Here is an 18,443-nt window from a genome sequence, read left to right on the forward strand (position 1 = left end):
TAACTGTCATTTCAAAGACAAAACTTTGGACGAATGGATGAAACATGTATTTTTAAATAACTAACCTGACAGGGCTCTGAAATCAAAGCCATAACTCTGAGTTTTTTGTTTTTTCTTTATTCGCCCAGAATTCACCTTTAAATGCTAAACAGTTCTCTGGAGTTTGACTAGACTTTGCAATTCTCTCTCCGTTCGCCACCTGGATGTGTTCTGTATGCACAGCTTGGTTCGTTGCCACATTAATTGTCTTACATAAGTTAATTGTCTTACAACCACAACAGTTTTAATCAAGTCCACTGGGGAACCTAACTCCATTTGTTAACTGCTATTCTTACCACCGAGAAGCATTTAGAGGCCAGAGAGTAATCAGTGAGAGCAACAGTTATAATGAAGGGCTAGAGGTATCCTCTGGTCTTGTGTGAGATGTTGGCATGGGCCAGAGGAACACAGGAGATTAATTTAAAAGTTCAGTTTTCCCCTGGGCCATCTTAATAGGCAGTCTCTACTGACCTGTAATTTGTCAAAAGTACCCAACTCTAGGCTTCTTCCTTCCCTGAACTTTATGTGTGTTTCAGTTACAAGCACCTAACCTCTTGAGTGCCATTTGACCCAACAGAGCAAAAGCAAATTACTACCTACAACCCAATTCCTTTGTGCATAGCTCCCTTCATCATTAGCGGAAAGCACAGTGTCAGAGAGGATTTCTAATCTAGACTGTGGTTAAGTACCTCACCAGGGGCCTCTGTGAGTAGTTACTCCATACAATTCACTTATTCCTTCCATTTCCACCTGAGTTTGTCTGTCATCTCAGGTCTAACTAGGGATGAAATTCAAGATATTCAATTCCCATAATCTGAGAAATCTGGAACTGGAAGAAGTTTTTGATTACAGTCTAGCTGCTGTAGGACATTCATTTTACAGGAGAGAAAAGCAGGCTTTCCAGGTTATATGGCTTATGTAAGGAAGGTCACACAGAGAGCTTGAGTTTGAACCAGGTCTGGAATACTATTCTCCTATTCACTGTTCAGATAAAAATTGTAAAATTGTCTCCTGAAAAGCAGGCTGGGAAAAAGAGAGATTGCTTTCATTAAATTTTGATTAAGAAAATTTAATACCCTATTATTTCTTCCTTTGAAATTTTGAACTCTCTAATAGCTTTCATTACCTGCCCATTCTCATTGCCTTTGGCCTTACCACTCATGCTCCTAATGCTTCCACAGACTCCTTGCTTTGGCTTCAACACTCCAGGATTTCTTATTTCTCATCTGTGCTGCATATCACTGACAAATAATCTTCCTGAAAAAGATCAGGTCTCTACAGAGGGACCAGAGACATATGAAAAGATGCTCGGTATTGCTAGCAATCAGCAACACACAAATTAAAACCACAATGAGATACAACTTCACCCCAGTGAGAATGAACAACATAAACAAATCAACAAACAACAAGTGTTGGAGAGGATGTGGAGAAAAGGGAACCCAAGTGCACTGTTGGTAGGAATGCAGACTGGTACAAACACTTTGGAAAATAGTGTGGAATTTTCTCAAAAAACTAAAAATGGAACTGCCTTTTGACCCAGCAATACCACTGTTGGGATTATACCCTAAGGATCCTGAAACACCAATTCAGAAGAACCTATGAACCCTAAACTTTATAGCAGCATTATTTACAATAGGCAAGTGCTAGAAAGAGTGCACATCAATAAATGAATGGATCAAAACACTGATACATTTACACAATGAAATACCATGCAACCAAAAGAAAGAAGGAGCTCCTATCCTATGCAACAGTATGGATGGAACTGGAAACCATTATGCTGAGTGAAATAAGTCAGGCAGTAAAAGACAAATACCACATGATCTCACCTACAATGATCTCACCTGTAAATGGAACCTAATCCAAAAAACAAACAAACAAGCAAAATACAACCAGAAACATTGAAATACAGAACAAATTGACAGCAACCCGAGACCAGGGGGTAGAGGGATAATAGGGGATAATGGTGGGTGTAGGGGCCAAGGAATATGTATGAAGAACACATGGACAAAGCCAAAAGGGGTAGGTTGGAGTGTGGGAAGCAGGGATAAATGGGGTGGCAGCATGGTGAGATGACAATGGAAAGAAAGAACTGTACTTGAACAATAATAAAAAATAAAATAAAAGATCATGTCCCTGGACAGTGTTGTTTACTTGGTTGAAGCATCCTCTTCTACACTGAAAGGTCACCAGTTCAATTCCCACTTAGAGAATATGGAACATGCTTGGGTTGCAGGTTCTGTACTCAGTTGGGGTGCATGCGAGAGGCAACTAATCAATGTGTCTCTCTCACATCAATGTTTCCCTCTCTCTGAAATCAATAAACATGTCCTCAGGTAAGGATAAAAAAACATGTTGTTTATTATATGATAATTGCACCTCAATAAGGTTGTTATGAAAAAGAGAAAAGGCTTTCCTCACTAACCATTATGACGTAACTGGTGACCTTTAAGGGAACAGGTTCCATAGATAGGAGTTAGGAACTAAACGTTTGTGTCCTCCACCACCCCAATTCATATGATAAAATCTTAAACCTCCAGGTGTTCAGATTTGTGTGTGGGGGGGGAGTAATCAGGTTAGATTAGATCAGGAAGATGGAGCCCTCATGATGAGATTAATGCGTTTGTAAAAGTGGAGAAGACATAGGATCTCTCTCTCTCTCTGCTTTCTCTCTCTCTCTCTCTCCTCTCTGCCATGTAAAGATACAGGAAGAAAGTTCTTACCGGATACCAAATATGCCACCTTGATCTTGGGTTTTCCAGCCTCTAGAACTGTGAGAAATAAATGCTCCTTTTTTAATCACTCAGGCTATGGCACTTTTGTTACACCAGCCCAACAGACTAAGACAGACATACATGAGAAACCCAATTACAAACAGGAAAGAGTGAATGGGTAGTCAGGTACTGGAAGCAAATAATTTGTTGGTGAAATAGAGAATAAATAGAATAGCATCCCAATGAGACAAGAAAACCAAGATTAAAAAACTTTAATTATAGGTAAGTTCTAAGAATGTTTATAGACTGAAGGAATTGAAATGGTGAGAACAAAATTAAAGATATGAATAATTAAAGCAGTACATGATAGATTAAAGTCCCAAGGAAGAATAGAGGATATTTACCACAAAAATTTAGAACCTTCCCCCCAGAACAAAAAACGGGGGAGATGACCGCCAATAGCTGAGATACAGATATGTCTCTGAAAGGTTTCTTAGCAACATTGAAATCTATATGCATTTGCCCAGTGGCCTTTAACACCAATTCTGTTTCTGGGATGTTTTTCAAAAGTATAGCCACTTTTCACAAAGTTCACTTTAAAGCATTGTCTTGAAAAGAGACTTACACTCTCCATTTTAATCACATATCACAGTCTTGGATATAACAGAATTTATTTCTGGGATTTTGTTGTAGATGTTCCATGCATGTTTTGGTTAATTTTATATTTTCCAGCATTCTTTGACAAATACATCTTATAAATTGGAAAAACAAACTGTGGTATATTCAAATACTAACTACTCAGCACTAGAAAGTAATAAACCATTGATACAACAAATGATATACATGGATCTCAAAGTAATATTATGCTAAGTGCAAGAACACAGACCAAAAAAACAATACGTAATATCCACTCACATAAAATTCCAGCAATTCTAGAAAGGGCACAGTGATAGTGAATTTGATTTATTTTTTAATTATATTTTATTGATTGTGCTATTACAGTTGTCCCAATTTTTCTTCCTTCACCCGTCTCCACCCAGCCCACACCCCCCCACTCCCTCCGGCAATCTCAACACCATTATCCATGGCCATGCATCATGCATATGTATTCTTTAGCTACTCTATGTCCCGTGCTTGTACTTTACATCCCCATAACTATTCTGTAACTACAAATTTGTACTTCTTAATCCCTTCACTTTTTTGTCCAACCACCCATCCTTCTCCCATCTGGCAACCATCGAAATGTCCTCTGTATCTATGATTCAGTTTCTCTTCTGCTTTTGCTTAACTTGTTTTTTCAGATTCAATTGGTTTTTTTTTTCATTTTCTTCCAGAAATACATTAATAAAAATTGGCCATTTTCAAGAAGCACCTACTGTGTGCCCATTGATAAAACAGAATTATTAACTAAAAGAAATTTTACCATATGGATCTGATTTAAGCTAAAAGAATAGCATCTTCAAGCACATCCACAATGTCCAATATTAAAATCAAATTTCTTCTTATGGGCTGATTACAATTCTGAAAATACTGAAATAAAATGCAAACTATTTCAGTCGAAGTACCTCTGTCCTTAAAGGTATGCCAGTTTGAGACTCACTTTCAGAATGAGGCAAAACAAATGAACAGAAGACATACAAGTTGAAAAGAGGGAATCTACAACTCCCAACATACTCTGAACCTGAAAAAATAAATCTAGACTTTTTAAAGTAATTTTTCTTTAAACAATTGCAAAGGCTGGAATCAAAGAGAAATAGAAGGCACGATGTTTTTTTCTGGTTTTGTGTTTTCAGATTGTGATTGTGGTTTTGGTTGTTTTTTTTTGTTTGGTTTTAGAAATACAAATTAAACATGAAAAAGAACTCTACTTCAAAAATCCTAACAATCCAAGAAAGCATACCAGTAGTATTGTAGATATTTAAATCCTATCTCTCTATTTAAATTTCAAGGTAAAAACAGTGGATTTCAGAATTGTTTTGTGATCATATATGAAAGAAAAAACTTTCACTAATACCTGTTAACCATTCCATTGGGAATCTAAAATGTCCATTTTTCCAAAGGCAGTTTCTCCACACCAAAGTAGTCATGACTCTTCAAAGAAGAAACAATTTGGGTTTTACCTGTCTTCAAAATGTTTATCATATCTCATATTTCTCAAAGGCTTTCAAACATGTAGAAAATAAGAAATATCCCAACAAATAAAACATACCAAATGTCAGTAATAAGCATGACACATTACTTTGGGGAAATGACTATTTTTTTAAAAATCAGTTTATGCAAAGTAAAGCAAGGAAATTCAGTCTTTTTTCTTTGCTTAAAATATATTATTTTCTAAAGTATTATTTCATAAAATTGGAAGTAAAGGACCACAAGGTGAAAAGAGGGGAGGGGAGGGAAGGGAACACACACCATTAACACAAAAAGTAAAATTGGACAAACTTAAGCAGTTTCTAAGAGCCAGGGTCATACTGCAAGATTCCAAAGAGTGGATGAAGAAGTTTACCATTTGCAGGAGCAGGAGTTTGTACTGCTGCAGTGAGGGTCAGTGGAGAACAATTCACTACCTTGGAGAAATTCCCCTTCCCACCCCAAATCATGGTTTCAGCATCACACCTCCACAGGCAGAGCCTCTCATTCCACCAGCCAGGCCACCTCGAGGGCCTCTGGGGTCCCACAGGCAGTTATCTCATGGCCCTTTCCCAGGCAGCTTGAGTCTTCTCTTCCACATTCACTCGGACCTCACCTCTGAACACGATGGGCTTGCTCCTAACAACTTTTGAGCAGGCTCAGAATCACCAAACACAATGAATCCAAAATTGGGTAATTTTACACCACTACTGATGCACAGTTTAAACACATTCCCATAATTTTGAAAGAAATCTTTAAGCTCTGATTTATCCACTTCATGAGGCTGATTGCCAGTGAAGAGTTGGTGACTTCAGGGTGTCACAGTTCTTCAGGTGGTTCACATAACCTTCCTCACCAGCCTCACGGATTAGTCTAAGTCCCCTCTGGTGAGAAATATTTATACGTTGTTCAGACACTCTTTTTTTTTAATTAATTTATTTAATTATTGTTTGAGTACAGTATTCTGTCTCATACTGCCATCGTAGCCCACCCCCCCAGTGCTCCCCATCTCCCTCCCATTCCCCCCACTCTGCCTTAGTTTTTCTCCATGTGTCCTTTATACTTGTTCCTGTGAATCCTTACCCTTTTCCCCTGAAATTCTCTCCCCTCTCCCCTCTGGTCCCTGTCAGCCTGTTCTGTATTTCGGTGTCTTTGGTCATATTTTGCTTGCTTGTTTGTTTTGTTGTTTAGATTCCTGTTAAAGGTGAGATCATATGGTATTTGTCTTTCACTGCCTGGCTTATTTCACTCAGCATAATGCTTTCCAGTTTCATCCATGCTGTTGTAAAGGGTAGGAGCTCCTTCTTTCTTTCTGCCGCATAGAATTCCATTGTGTAAATGTACCATAGTTTGTTGGATCCATTCATTTACTGATGGGCACCTAGGTTGCTTCCAACACTTGGCTATTGTAAATGGTGCTGCTATGAATATTGGGATGCATAGGTTCTTTTGGATTGGTGTTTCAGGGTTTAGGATGTACTCCTAACAGTGGAATTGCTGGGTCAAAAGGCAGGTCCATTTTTAGTTTTTTTTAGAAAATTCCATACTGTTTTCCACAGAGGTTGTACCAGTCTGCAATCTCACCAACAATGGATTAGGGTCTCCTTTCCCCCACAACCTCTCCAACACTTGTTGTTTGTTGCTTTGTTTATGATGGCCATTCTGACCAGTGTAAAGTGGTATCTCATTGTGGTTTTAATTTGCATCCCTCTGATAGCTAGTGATATTGAGCATCTTTTCATGTGTCTCTGGATCCTCTGCATGTCCTCCTTGGAGAAGTGTTTGTTCAAGTCCTTTTCCCATTTTTTAATTGGGTTTCTTGTCTTCTTAGAGTGGAGTCATGTAAGTTCTTTGTATATTTTGGAGATTAAACCTTTGTCTGAGGTATCATTGGCAAATATTTTTTCCCATAGAGTTGGTTCTCTTTTTATCTTAATATTGCTTTCTTTAGCCGTGCAGAAGCTTTTTATTTTGATGAGATCCCATTTGTTTAGTCTTTTCTTTATGTCCCTTGCTTTAGGGGACAAATCAGTAAAAATGTTGCTGTGTGAAATATCTGAGATTTTCCTGCCAGTGTTCTCCTCTGGGATTTTAATGGTGTTCACACACTCTCTGATCCCTCTGAAACCTCTGTGGATGAATCTCAAATTCAGGGTTAGACTCTGAGCAAGGCTGGGAAGTTCATGCATTAACAATGAGGGGGTATCCCAGTAACTTGAAGAGCTCCACTAGGTGAAAAGTTCTTACTGGTCACAGATGCCCAGGAAAATGTCTCAAGTCTTCCTGCATCATCTGAGTTATGTCTATAGGTGCTGGAGACATCGGGTCAGTACAGGGTCAGGCTCTGCTTCAGCAACAGGTTCCTTTAAATGTTTTTCAAGTCTTTGCTGACAGTCTGATCATAGAAAGTTCCAGAATCATCAGGTACCATCTCATGTGTCTGCTGTCTTTCTTTACGTTCCTCTACTTCTACATCAGATTCCTCCTGAGGCTCAGTGACAAAGCCACCAAAGACCTCATCTTGGTATCTGAAGGTATCATTGCGAATGTATAAGTTATTTCCAACAAAGCCCTCAGGAGCAAGGACAAATGTCTGCATGAATCTTCTCAAAGCCTACTTGTTATCAGACAGCAACCCTATCACCTGGACCAGCACACCAGCATTCAGAGCAATATAAACATCAACATGGAAAATCTTAGTGTGACAATTGGTAAAGGTCTGTGACCTCACTTTGCTACAGATTTCTTTCTGTTCAGAGATCTCATCTGCTGGTTTTCCATTTTAATCCAATCCCCCATGAACATAAGAAGAGTTCTTGCCATAAAATCTGTGGAACATGTCTGGGGCCTGGCTCAGTAATGTGTAATACTGTCTCACACGTTCCTGCCCTATCAGCAGGGGTCTAGGTTTCTCCATAACAGTGTTTTAGTCTATTCAACATGCACAGGAGAGTGGGAGAGCTTGGTTGTTTAAAGATATGTATTTGTTATTCATATGTCTCTTCTTCTTCTTCTTCTTCTTCTTCTTCTTCTTCTTCTTCTTCTTCTTCTTCAGGAGCCTTTAATATTTCATATAAACCTGATTTGGTGGTGATGTACTCCTTCAGTTATTTCTTACCTGGCAAGCTCATTTATCAGTCCTTCCATTTTAAATGATAGCTTTGCTGGGTACAGCAATCTTGGTTGTAGTCCCCATTTTCATATCTTTGAATATTTTTTGCCAGTCCCTTCTAGGCTGCAAAATTTGCTTTGAGAAATCAACTGAAAGTTTGATGGGGCTCCCTTGTAGTAACTAACTACTTTTCTCTTGCTGCTTTTAATATTCTCTCTTTGTCTTTAACTTTTGGCATTTAAATTATGATGTGTCATGGGGAAGACCTCTTTGAGTTCATCTTGTTTGTGACTGTCTGTACTTCCTGGATTCATAAGTCTATTTCTTTCAACAATTAGAAATGTTTTCTTTCATTATTTTTTTCAAATAAGTTTCTAATTTCTTGCTTTCTCTCTTCTCCTTCCAGCACCCCTGTGATGTGAATGTTGGTACGTTTAAAGTTGTCCCAGAAGATCCTTATGCTATCCTCATTTTTTTAGTTCCTTTTTCCTTCTTGCTGTTTCAATTGCTTTTTATTCCTTCCTTATATTCCAAATAGCTGATTTGGTTCTTGGCTTCATTCTGTACACTCTTGATTCCATGTAAATTGTTCTTCATTTTAGTTAGTGTATCCTGTGTTTGAAACTGGTTCTGTTTTATGGTTTCAATGTCTTCTTTTTATGCTGTTGAAGTTCTCTCTGAGTTCATCTGCTCTTCCTCTAAGTTCACTGAGCATCCCTATAACCAGAGATTTGAACTCTACATCTGATAGCTTGCTTGATTCTATTTTGTTTAGGGTTTTATTTTTCCAAAGTTCTGTTCTTTCATTTGGGTCATGTTTCTTTGTCTCCTCATTTGTCAGCTTCCCTGATTTTTTTTCTGTGTGTATTAGGTAGAGCTGCCACATCTCCCATCTGTGATATTAGAGTGGCCTAATATCACAGGTGTCCTATAGGACCCAGTGGCACAGCCTCCCCTATTACTCTAGCTGAGTAGTCAAGGTGCACCCATTGTGTGGGCTGTGTACAGCCTCCTATTGTAATTTAAACTTGATTGCTCTTCACATGTCCAATATCAGCCACTGCCTGTGTTCTGTCTAGAGTCACACAACATAAACTACAGAGAAATCTGTGAATTGCTGCTACTTCTACTGAGCTGGAGGTGCCCAGGTGAAGCCAAGCTGTGAATCAAGGTCAGCTGCTGCTAGTGCTCAGCCTGTGGCAACTTAGTGAGAGGCATTGTACTCACTGAAGCCAGATGCCTTTTGTTGGATAAACTTTAGGAAAAACTTAAGCATGAGCCAAGCCAAGCCATTCATATGGAAAAGCCTGGAAACAGCTTGGGTTGTCCTCTAAGTTGGGTGGGCAGGGTCTCTTGGAATCACCAGGGTGGGGCAAACAGTGTGAACCAGGTTGTAGAGTCTCTGGTACGGAGCCTGCCTGCTAACTCTGTGGCTCTGTTGGGGGAGGACTCAGAAAAGGAACATTGGCTCCTGCCAGCCCTTCTGTCTGGAAGAAATCCACCCCTGCTCCACTTCTCACCCTGATGCCCCACAAACCAGTTCCTCCCCATATGTCTCTGGTGCCTTTCAAGCTGCTGCCCTTGAGCTTGAGCTCAGAGCAAATAAGTCTCAGTAAGTCTGTGCATGGCCCTTTATGAGGAACTTTCATGAATATCAGAAATTTCTGTTTTCCAAAGCCTCAATACCCACTGGGTCTCACAGTCAGAAGTTACAAAGACTTACCTTCCTGGCACCGGAGCCCTGGTCTGAGAAGCCTTCCAACTTTTAACAGTATCCTCTGATTAGGGAAGTCGTACATTACTTCCTCATCCTTCTCCAATAATATTTTATAGGAAACAAAAGCCAGATTTAATCTGGTGAATTTTTACAGTAACATTGGCTGTGTTATGTGCTGTGTGTTTGTGTGTGCAAGAGAGAAAATGAGGGTATAAAGAAAGAGGAGTTGGAAAAGCTACACCAATGAATGGAAGGGTTAACCTATATATAATTAACCTGAAATTTTTAGTCTCTACAGAATAACTTCTCATTTTTATCACAGTGGGTAAAATGAATGATTTAGCCTCTTAAATGTAGATAAGGCAATAATATCCTATGAGCCATAAATGTATATGAAGTTCTACTTTTTCATAACATCTCACATGATGCTTATATTCCATTTTATTACTTTACAGTGTCAGGCAAATTCCAACTACATATTAAACTTTCAAATATTAATAGTCACTAACATTTGAATATGGACAAACTAAAGTGGAAAGAAAAGGAATACAAAAATATAGCTTCTTCCATTATCTATATCATAACATTAAACATCGAGTGTTTTAAATCAGCATCAGTGTGGATGTGATGGCTGGAACCCTACAGCCATCTTGGGCAACATGGACAAGGTCTACAACTACATACAGTGAATTAGAAATGTAAAAGGACTGCCCTGGCTGGTGTAGCTCAGTGGATTGAGCATGGGCCTGCAAACCAGAGGATCATGGTTTGATTCCCAGTCAGGGCACATGCCTGCGCTGCAGGCCAGTTTCCAGCAGAGGACTCACGAGAGGCAACCATACCTTGATATTCTCTCCCTCTCTCCTTCCCTTCCCCTCTAAAGATAAATAAATAAAATCTTTAAAAAAAAAAGAAATGTAAAAGGACTGTGGGTAGTAGGTCCCTCATGTCAAAATCATCATACCATTCCCTGAGTTGCTACCCCTACACTTATTTTATGTGAGAGAAATGTAAAATTCTAACTTTTATAAAAATCATATCACTATTCAGGCCTTCCTTTTTTATGTGTCATCCGCTATTTTTGCTTTTCTCTTTTCTTTAAATTACCCATTCATTTAACACCAACTTCATTTTCGCCTACAACCTAGAGATAGACATTGAAAAACATAAAATAAAATCCCTACTTTAAAAATATAGGTCATTGTTATGTGGTTCAAAACTCCAAAAGTATAAAAGAATATAGATTCTCCCTCCTACTCTTGCCTCCCAGGTAACAAATTTCTACCCTGTTTATCAGTACATAATGGTCTTATATAAGTGTTCTGACCACCAATTTCAGTGAGGAGATGGGGGCTTTTCTCTATACTAACAAACAATGGTCAGGACACCAGCTGGCTATCCTATGATTCAGCTCAATTCTCATACTATTTACCTGGAGATAGTGTCAGATTCCACAGGTTAAGGGTTCAGTTCTACCCTTAAGGGTTCAGTTCTACATTGTCCCACCTCACCATCTCTACCACTTCAGATGTCAGGCACAAGACCAAGCCCAGATTATCATTTGTTCTTCTGACCCACCAGCTGTAGATGGGAAGTTCCACCAACACTTTCCTTGTACTTCAGATGCCACTTGAAAGTCCTGGTTGTTATCTATACTTTTGACTAACAGGCTATAAATCACAGATTCTCATGACTGCCCTCCACCACACACACACACACACACACACAACTTGGCCTTCATTAATTTGTTGGGGCAGCTCACAAAACTCAATAAATATTTTACTTAGTAAATTACTGGTTTATTATAAAAGAAAATAACTCAGGAACACTGAAATGGGAGAAATACATAAGGAAAGGTATGGAGAAAGGGCATGGAGCATAGGCTATTCTTCTGAAAATTTTGCTCTAAGGAAGAACAAAGAAATTAAGTTATGTGCTGGTTGGAGAGAAATGTGGAGTAAAAGAAGGGTTTTTTAGTACTGGAGTTATTACTGCATGTTTGCAGTCCTGGAAGTAATTATTCAATACTGGCAGAAAATTGATGATGCAGATGGCAGAAAATAGCAGAAGCAAAGTCCTCGAGAGACAAGAAAGAATGACACCTCAAAACAAACAAAGGATGGCATTCAAAGTACAAATGGAAGAGTTGGCCTTAGATATAAGAGGATGTCCAATATGAAAATAGGCAGAGTTTACAGGTTTAAATGCAAATCTGCGGATGATTGAACAAGTCTTTAGCTGCACCTAAGAAAGCAGAAGTTACTGAGTTTTGAGTAAAGACAATGTAAAACAATCACCATGGAGGAGAAGAAAGTAAATTGAGTATGGAAAATGTAGAATTGCCTATGTAAAGTTGTGGTCAAAAATTATAAAAATAATAAATTCAGAGAAGACATAAATGAAATAGAGTTATAAAATGATACAAAATAGCAATGAATCCAAAAGCTAGTTCTTCAAAAAGGTGAACAAGATTGACAAACCTTTAACCAAATTCATCAAGAAAAAAGAGAAAGAACCCAAATAATTAAAATCAGAAGTGAAATAGAAAAAACATCAGCTAACACCATAGAAATACAAAGGATTGTAAGAAAATATTATGAACAATCCTATGCCAACAAATTGGAAAACCTGGTTGAAATGAGTAAATCCCTAGAAATGCACAACCTTCTAAAACTAAATCAGGAAGAATCAGAGAATATGAATACATTGATGACACCCAGTGAAATTGAAGCACTAATCAAAAAAATCTCAACTTATAAAAGCCCTGAACTGGATGGCTTCACAGGTAAATTTTACCAAGAACTAATACCTCTCCTTCTCAAACTGTTTCATAAAATTGAAAAGGAGGGAAGCCTCCTCAGCTCATTTGACAAGGTCATCAATATCTTAACTCCAAAAGCAGATAAAAACACTACAAAGAAAGAAAATTCTATGCCATTATTTCTGATGAACACAGATAATAAACTCCTCAACAAGATGTTAGTGAACAGAATACAGCAATGCATCAAAAATATCATACAGACGTCCAGCCAAGATGGAGATGTAGGTAGATACACTTTGCCTCCTTGAAAAACCAAAAGAAAGATAATAAATTCAAAACAAAATAAATAACCAGAACTGTGAGAAAATTGAACTGTGTGGCAGTCTAACAACCAAAGAGTTAAAGAAGAAACATTTTCAGACCTGTAGCAGGGGTGGAGATGGGCAGCCAGGGCGGAGAGGACTTGTGGCAAGGCAGCAGCTGGACTCTGGGCTGTCAAGGTGGATGCTGGAGGAATGGGTGGTCCTTCACTTGCATGCAAATAAACAAGGAGAAACAACTTCAGAGAGGAACAAACCACACAACCCAGGATTCCAGTGCAGGGAAATAAAGCCTCAAAACCTCTGGCTGAAAAAAACTGTGGGGTTGAGGCAGCAGGAGAAAGTCCAGCCTTACAGCAGAGTGTTGGAGAGACCCACAGGGTCATAGAATCAAACCCACTCTCCCAGGAATACACACCAGAAGGTCCCAATTTGCTCATGGGAAGGGGAGAAAGTGAATGAAAGCCAGCATATAGCTGGGCAAGTGTCATTGTTCCCTCTCAGACACCTCCCACACATATAGAACCAAACGCAGCAATGTGGGTGCTGTGCCCTGGCAAATAGCTAAGACTCCACCCATTACTACACAACAAGCCTGCTAACAAAAAAAATATATGAAGGAACAGATGAACTAACAGATCATAGCTCCAGGAAAAAAATACAACTAAGCAATGAAGAGATAGCCAACCTATAAGATGCATGGTTCAAAATACTGGTAATCAGGATGTTCACAGAAATGGTTGAGTATGGTAGCAAAATGAAGGAAAAAGTGAAGGCTATGAAAAATGAAATAAAGGAAAATGTAAAGGGAACCAACAGGGACAGGAAGGAAACCAGGACTCAAATGAATGGTTTGGACCAGAAGGAAGAAATAAACATTCAACTAGAACTGAATGAAGAAACATGAATTCAAAAAAATGATGAGAGGCTTAGGAACACCCAGGACAACTTAAAATGTTCCAACATCTGAGTCATAGGGGTGCCAAAAGTAGAGGAAGAAGAGCACGAAATTGAAAACTTATTTAAAAAGATAGTCAAAGACAACTTCCCCAGTGTGGCAAAGGAAATAGATTCCTAGGAAGTCCAGGAAGTTCAGAGAGTTCCAAAGAAGTTTGACCCAAGTGGGTACTTCAACAGCATAAAGGTAGCAAGACCCAGGTAGCAATGAAGGTCGTATTATATGAAATAAACAAAAATATACAAAGAACTAACAGTGACCAGAAGAAAACCAGAGCTCAGATCTGTTTTTTTGTGACCAGAGCTCAGATCAAGGGTTTGGAGCAGAAGGAAGAAAGAAACATTCAACCAGAACAGAATGAAGAAACAAGAATTCAGAAAAATGAAGAGAGGCTTAGGAACCTCCAGGACATCTTTAAACATTCAAACATCTGAATCATACAGGTGCTAAAAAAAAAAAAAAAAGGAAGAGTGAGAAATTGAAAACTTATTTGACAACATGAAGAAAAAGAACTTCCCCAATGTGGCAAAACAAATAGACTTTCAGGAAGTCCAGGCAGCTCAGAGGGTCACAAAAAAGCTGGACCCAAGGAAGAACATATCAAGGCACATCATAAGTCCATTACCCAAGATTAAAGATAAGGAGAGAATCTAAAAAGCAGTATGAGAAAGGAGACAGTTATCTACAAAGGAGTGCCATGAGACTATCAGCTGATTTCTCAAAAGAAACCCTATGGGCAATAAGGGGCTGGAAAGAAGTATTCCAAGTCATGAAAGGCAAGGACCTGCATCCAAGATTGCTCTAACCAGAAAAACCATCACTTAGAATGGAAGGGCAGATAAAGTGCTTTCCAAATAAGGTCAAGTTAAAGGAGTTCATCAACACCAAGTCCTTACTATATGAAATGTTGAACGGACTTATCTAAGAAAAAGAAGAGGATCAAAAATGTGAACAGTAAAATGACAACAAACTCACAAGTGTCAACAACTGATTCTAAAAAAACTAAAACTAAAACAAACAACTAGAATAGAAACAGAATCACAGAAATGTAGATCACATGGAGGGTTATGAGCAGGGAAGGGGAGAGGGAAGAATGGGGGGAATAAGAGGCATAACTGGTAGGTACAGAATAGACAGGGGGAGGTTAAGAACAGAATAGGAAATGTAAAAGCCAAAGGACTTATATATACAACCCATGGACATGAATTAAGGGCATGGGGAATGATGGTAGGAGGGGGTATGCAGGTTGGAGGGGGATTAAAGAGGGAAAATGGGACAACTGTAATATCATAACCCATAAAATATATTTTTGAAGTGCTAGTCTCTGCTGATCAATGATAATAAACCCAAAAAGAAAACTGAGGGAAGAGAAACCTAAAGCAGAGTCCTGGGAGCAAGACCTTTTGGCAACTTCTGATACTTTTCCTCTATTACCATCTTCTCTTCTACCTACTGTCACATGGAGAAGAATCAGTTATGACACTTGCTTCAAGCTCTACACCCTCTGTTTAGAACATCCTAATCATTCCACAGAACTATTCAGTCTTGTAATTTGAACTCAAAGCGTAATCTCCATCTCTCTCCTTTGAGTTCTTTCATGAACTTAAACCAACAAACTCATATATCTAAAGAGAGAAAATACAAGGGAATTCACACATGAAGTTCTACATTTTTATGATTATCCAAAATAATGAATAAGTGATGCTAAAGAAGTCAGCTGGTAGTTGGTGGTGGCTTGTTTCTTTGCTTGCTTGCTTGTTTGAACTGCATATTACAAAATTATGTGAATACCATAACACATTGACTAAGTGCCACATGCTTTGCAAAGAGTTCTAAAATTCTTACCAGTTTTATTTATGTTTTATAAATTAAAAAACTGAGGTCCAAAGAGGCTAGATAAATTGCTAAAACTTACACACCGAGGACACTGAAATTCCCACTTAGACAATCTAACTCTAGAGTCCAAACGTTTGTCCTCTCTGGCAGGAAAATGATTAAAGTCTTAACTCCATTAACCTTCCCTCATCTCTGTGTTCTTACCTGAATTAAAATAAGAAAACATGAAAGCCCCTTACCTAATACTTAATACATCATTAACAATCACTAAATTGTAGCTTATTTAATCACATACAAACACATCCTAAAGATTTAGATGTCAAAGTCTCACTTTTTCATTACATTTCCTTAATGATATTTGTATAGTCTATAACTGCAGTCCCCATACAATTTACTTTTTTTAACTAGTTACTAAGGCAAGCTGATGTCATTGCTTGAAAGTTCCCAAGGACACAAAGCCTATATAATTCAGTAGAAAAATACCATTGGTGCAGCTGCATTGGTCCTAAACAATTTGTTCAAATTTGGCATTTGAAGTGTCCTGGTAAACTAGCATGGCCTGCAAAAGTGCTTGGTAGTGGCTTTTAATCCTTTCTACTCATCACAGCACTCTAACAAAGTACAAAAAATAAACCCTTCCTATACCATATCTTCAATTCACTGGAAACCAATTCTAGAAAAGCTTAGCACAGAGTTACATACTCCACATATTGAAAAAAACTGTGACAATAATATAGGTGTGATTTTTTGCAGAAATCTTGAAATACCTCTGATAAAATATCACCAAATATAGCTACTGTGACTTATTACAAAAATTGTGAACAAGACCAAAAGGAACTTCAAGGACTTTGACCTTCTTTATAGAAAAATAAAGGTAAGTGGGGTGATTTGATTTGTCCAACTTCAAACAAATTGCTATTTCTACTGGAAAATAATATTCTTGAAATTTAAGCTATGAGACTGTGACAGTTCACTTTCCTCTGGAGGTGCTGAAGCATCAGGAACAACCCATGGTGAGTTTTAAAGACATTTTACTTTTATTCTGCTTTTGCTCCTGTTTTCCCCCATTTTCTGACAAATATGAGAGAGACACTAGGTTTTCTGTTTCTGCACAATATTCTTGACATAAACTAACACCAAATTTTAACTTCAGTTGGACACATTTCCCTTTACCAAAGCATTTTTCCATGGCTCCACAGATATAGAAACAAATTATGATAATAGAACAAAAGTCATCATGTCAGACCTACATCTCACTCTTGAAACCCTTTCCTATCTGTGCAACTAGAATTTCTCATATGAATTTAAACAAATCCATGGCTCCCTTCTTGGTCAGTTTTTCAGCTTTCAATTATGTAATCATTCTTATTGAACTTAACAAATTACAAAGGTAACAGATGTAAATCATTAAACATTTAAAATTGTTCTCTGGAGGAACAGATTTAAGTGGACACACTAAGAAAAATGTTTAAATAGTAAAATTAATCAATGCCTACATTATGTGTTACTATAAATATAAATCTAAACACTGGACACCGTGAGTTTAATTTAACTGAAAGAGTTCCCCTTTCCCCCAAATTCTTTCTTTGTCACAGAAGTCTTTTTCTAGTTCCCTGATATTACAATACCATTAGTCTTTCTTCTGATATGGGCAACAAGGGCCATTGTCTGCAGAAGTTCAGGATGAAATACAAGAAATATTTCAGAAGAAAGGGAGAACTAGGAACAGAAAAGTGTTTAGTCTTTTTTCATAAGCAATGTGGAGTTGATTTATTTCTATGTAGAGTTGATATCTGTATATTGAGAGAAGATATAAAACATGAGTCCTGATAAATATGGGAAAAAAGGTAGCACCAGACAATAGGGCCCAAGGAACTAAAAGGGGAAGCCTGCTTGGGTGGGCTACCCCTGAAAGACCATGCATCAAGGCAGCAGCATTGAGGAGACAAGCTACATAAGAGAGGCTCCCCACAGATGCCCACCCAAGCTGGCCCAAAACACCCAGGGAAAGAAGTGGGAGGTCACACACCCATTCTACTTAACACCCCAATGATGCCTATCACCACCAAAAGGCAGGTCAGAGTGCTGGTAGAGTAGAGAGAGCCTGGACTAGGAATTAGGTAGCCTGAGCTTTAGACCCAGCTATTATTCCAATTCTCTGTGAACTTGGGCCAGTTGCTTTACCTCTCTGTGCCTTATTTTCTCGATTTGTAAGATTAAAAACAAAACCGAATAGAGCCCTGGCTGGTGTAGCTCAGTGGATTGAGTGTGGGCCTGCAAACCAAAGCATAACCAGTTCAATTCCCAGTCAGGACACATGGCTGGGTTATGAGCCAGGTCCCCAGTAGCAGAGCACAAGAGGCAACCACACATTGATATTTCATTCCCTCTCTTTCTCCTTCCCCTTCCTTTCTCCCTAAAAATAAATAAATAAAATCTTTAAAATATAGAATAGGTAAACTACTTAAGGGCTAAGTTCATTTAAGGGCCAAGATGTTGTAATCTATAATATATACACATATATATTTTTTATTAAAAATAATGAGCCTTGAGTCAAAGGTAGACTAATATAAGAGAAAATAAAACAACTACTTTTGTTTTACTTGTGGCCAAGCTACAGAACTAGATTTTTTTTAAAGATCTGAGGATATACTCAAGACAGCGATGCTATTAGACCTGAATCTTGACCTCCAGCTTAAGAATAAGTCAATCCTCATCTGAAGGGTAAGGGAAAAGCAAGCCTTCATCACCCTCTCCAGAGTTTTCAAAGTTTTCAGGTTTTATCTATGTTCCTCTACAGAATTGTTTTAAAAATGCCCAGCCACATTGCCAGTTGGCCAGTACCTTGGAGAAAAACTTCCG

General features: G+C 38.3%; 1 pseudogene; it reads right to left on the bottom strand.

The window, feature by feature from the left end:
- Window positions 1-5,310: 5,310 nt before the first annotated feature.
- LOC119062524 (ras GTPase-activating protein-binding protein 1-like) lies at window positions 5,311-7,794 on the bottom strand (annotated as a pseudogene).
- Between the last annotated feature and the right edge of the window lie 10,649 nt (window positions 7,795-18,443).

The sequence above is a fragment of the Artibeus jamaicensis genome, unplaced genomic scaffold (genome assembly GCF_021234435.1).
Source record: "Artibeus jamaicensis isolate MK-2021 breed Jamaican fruit bat unplaced genomic scaffold, CSHL_Jam_final scaffold_854, whole genome shotgun sequence".
Taxonomy (NCBI): domain Eukaryota; kingdom Metazoa; phylum Chordata; class Mammalia; order Chiroptera; family Phyllostomidae; genus Artibeus; species Artibeus jamaicensis.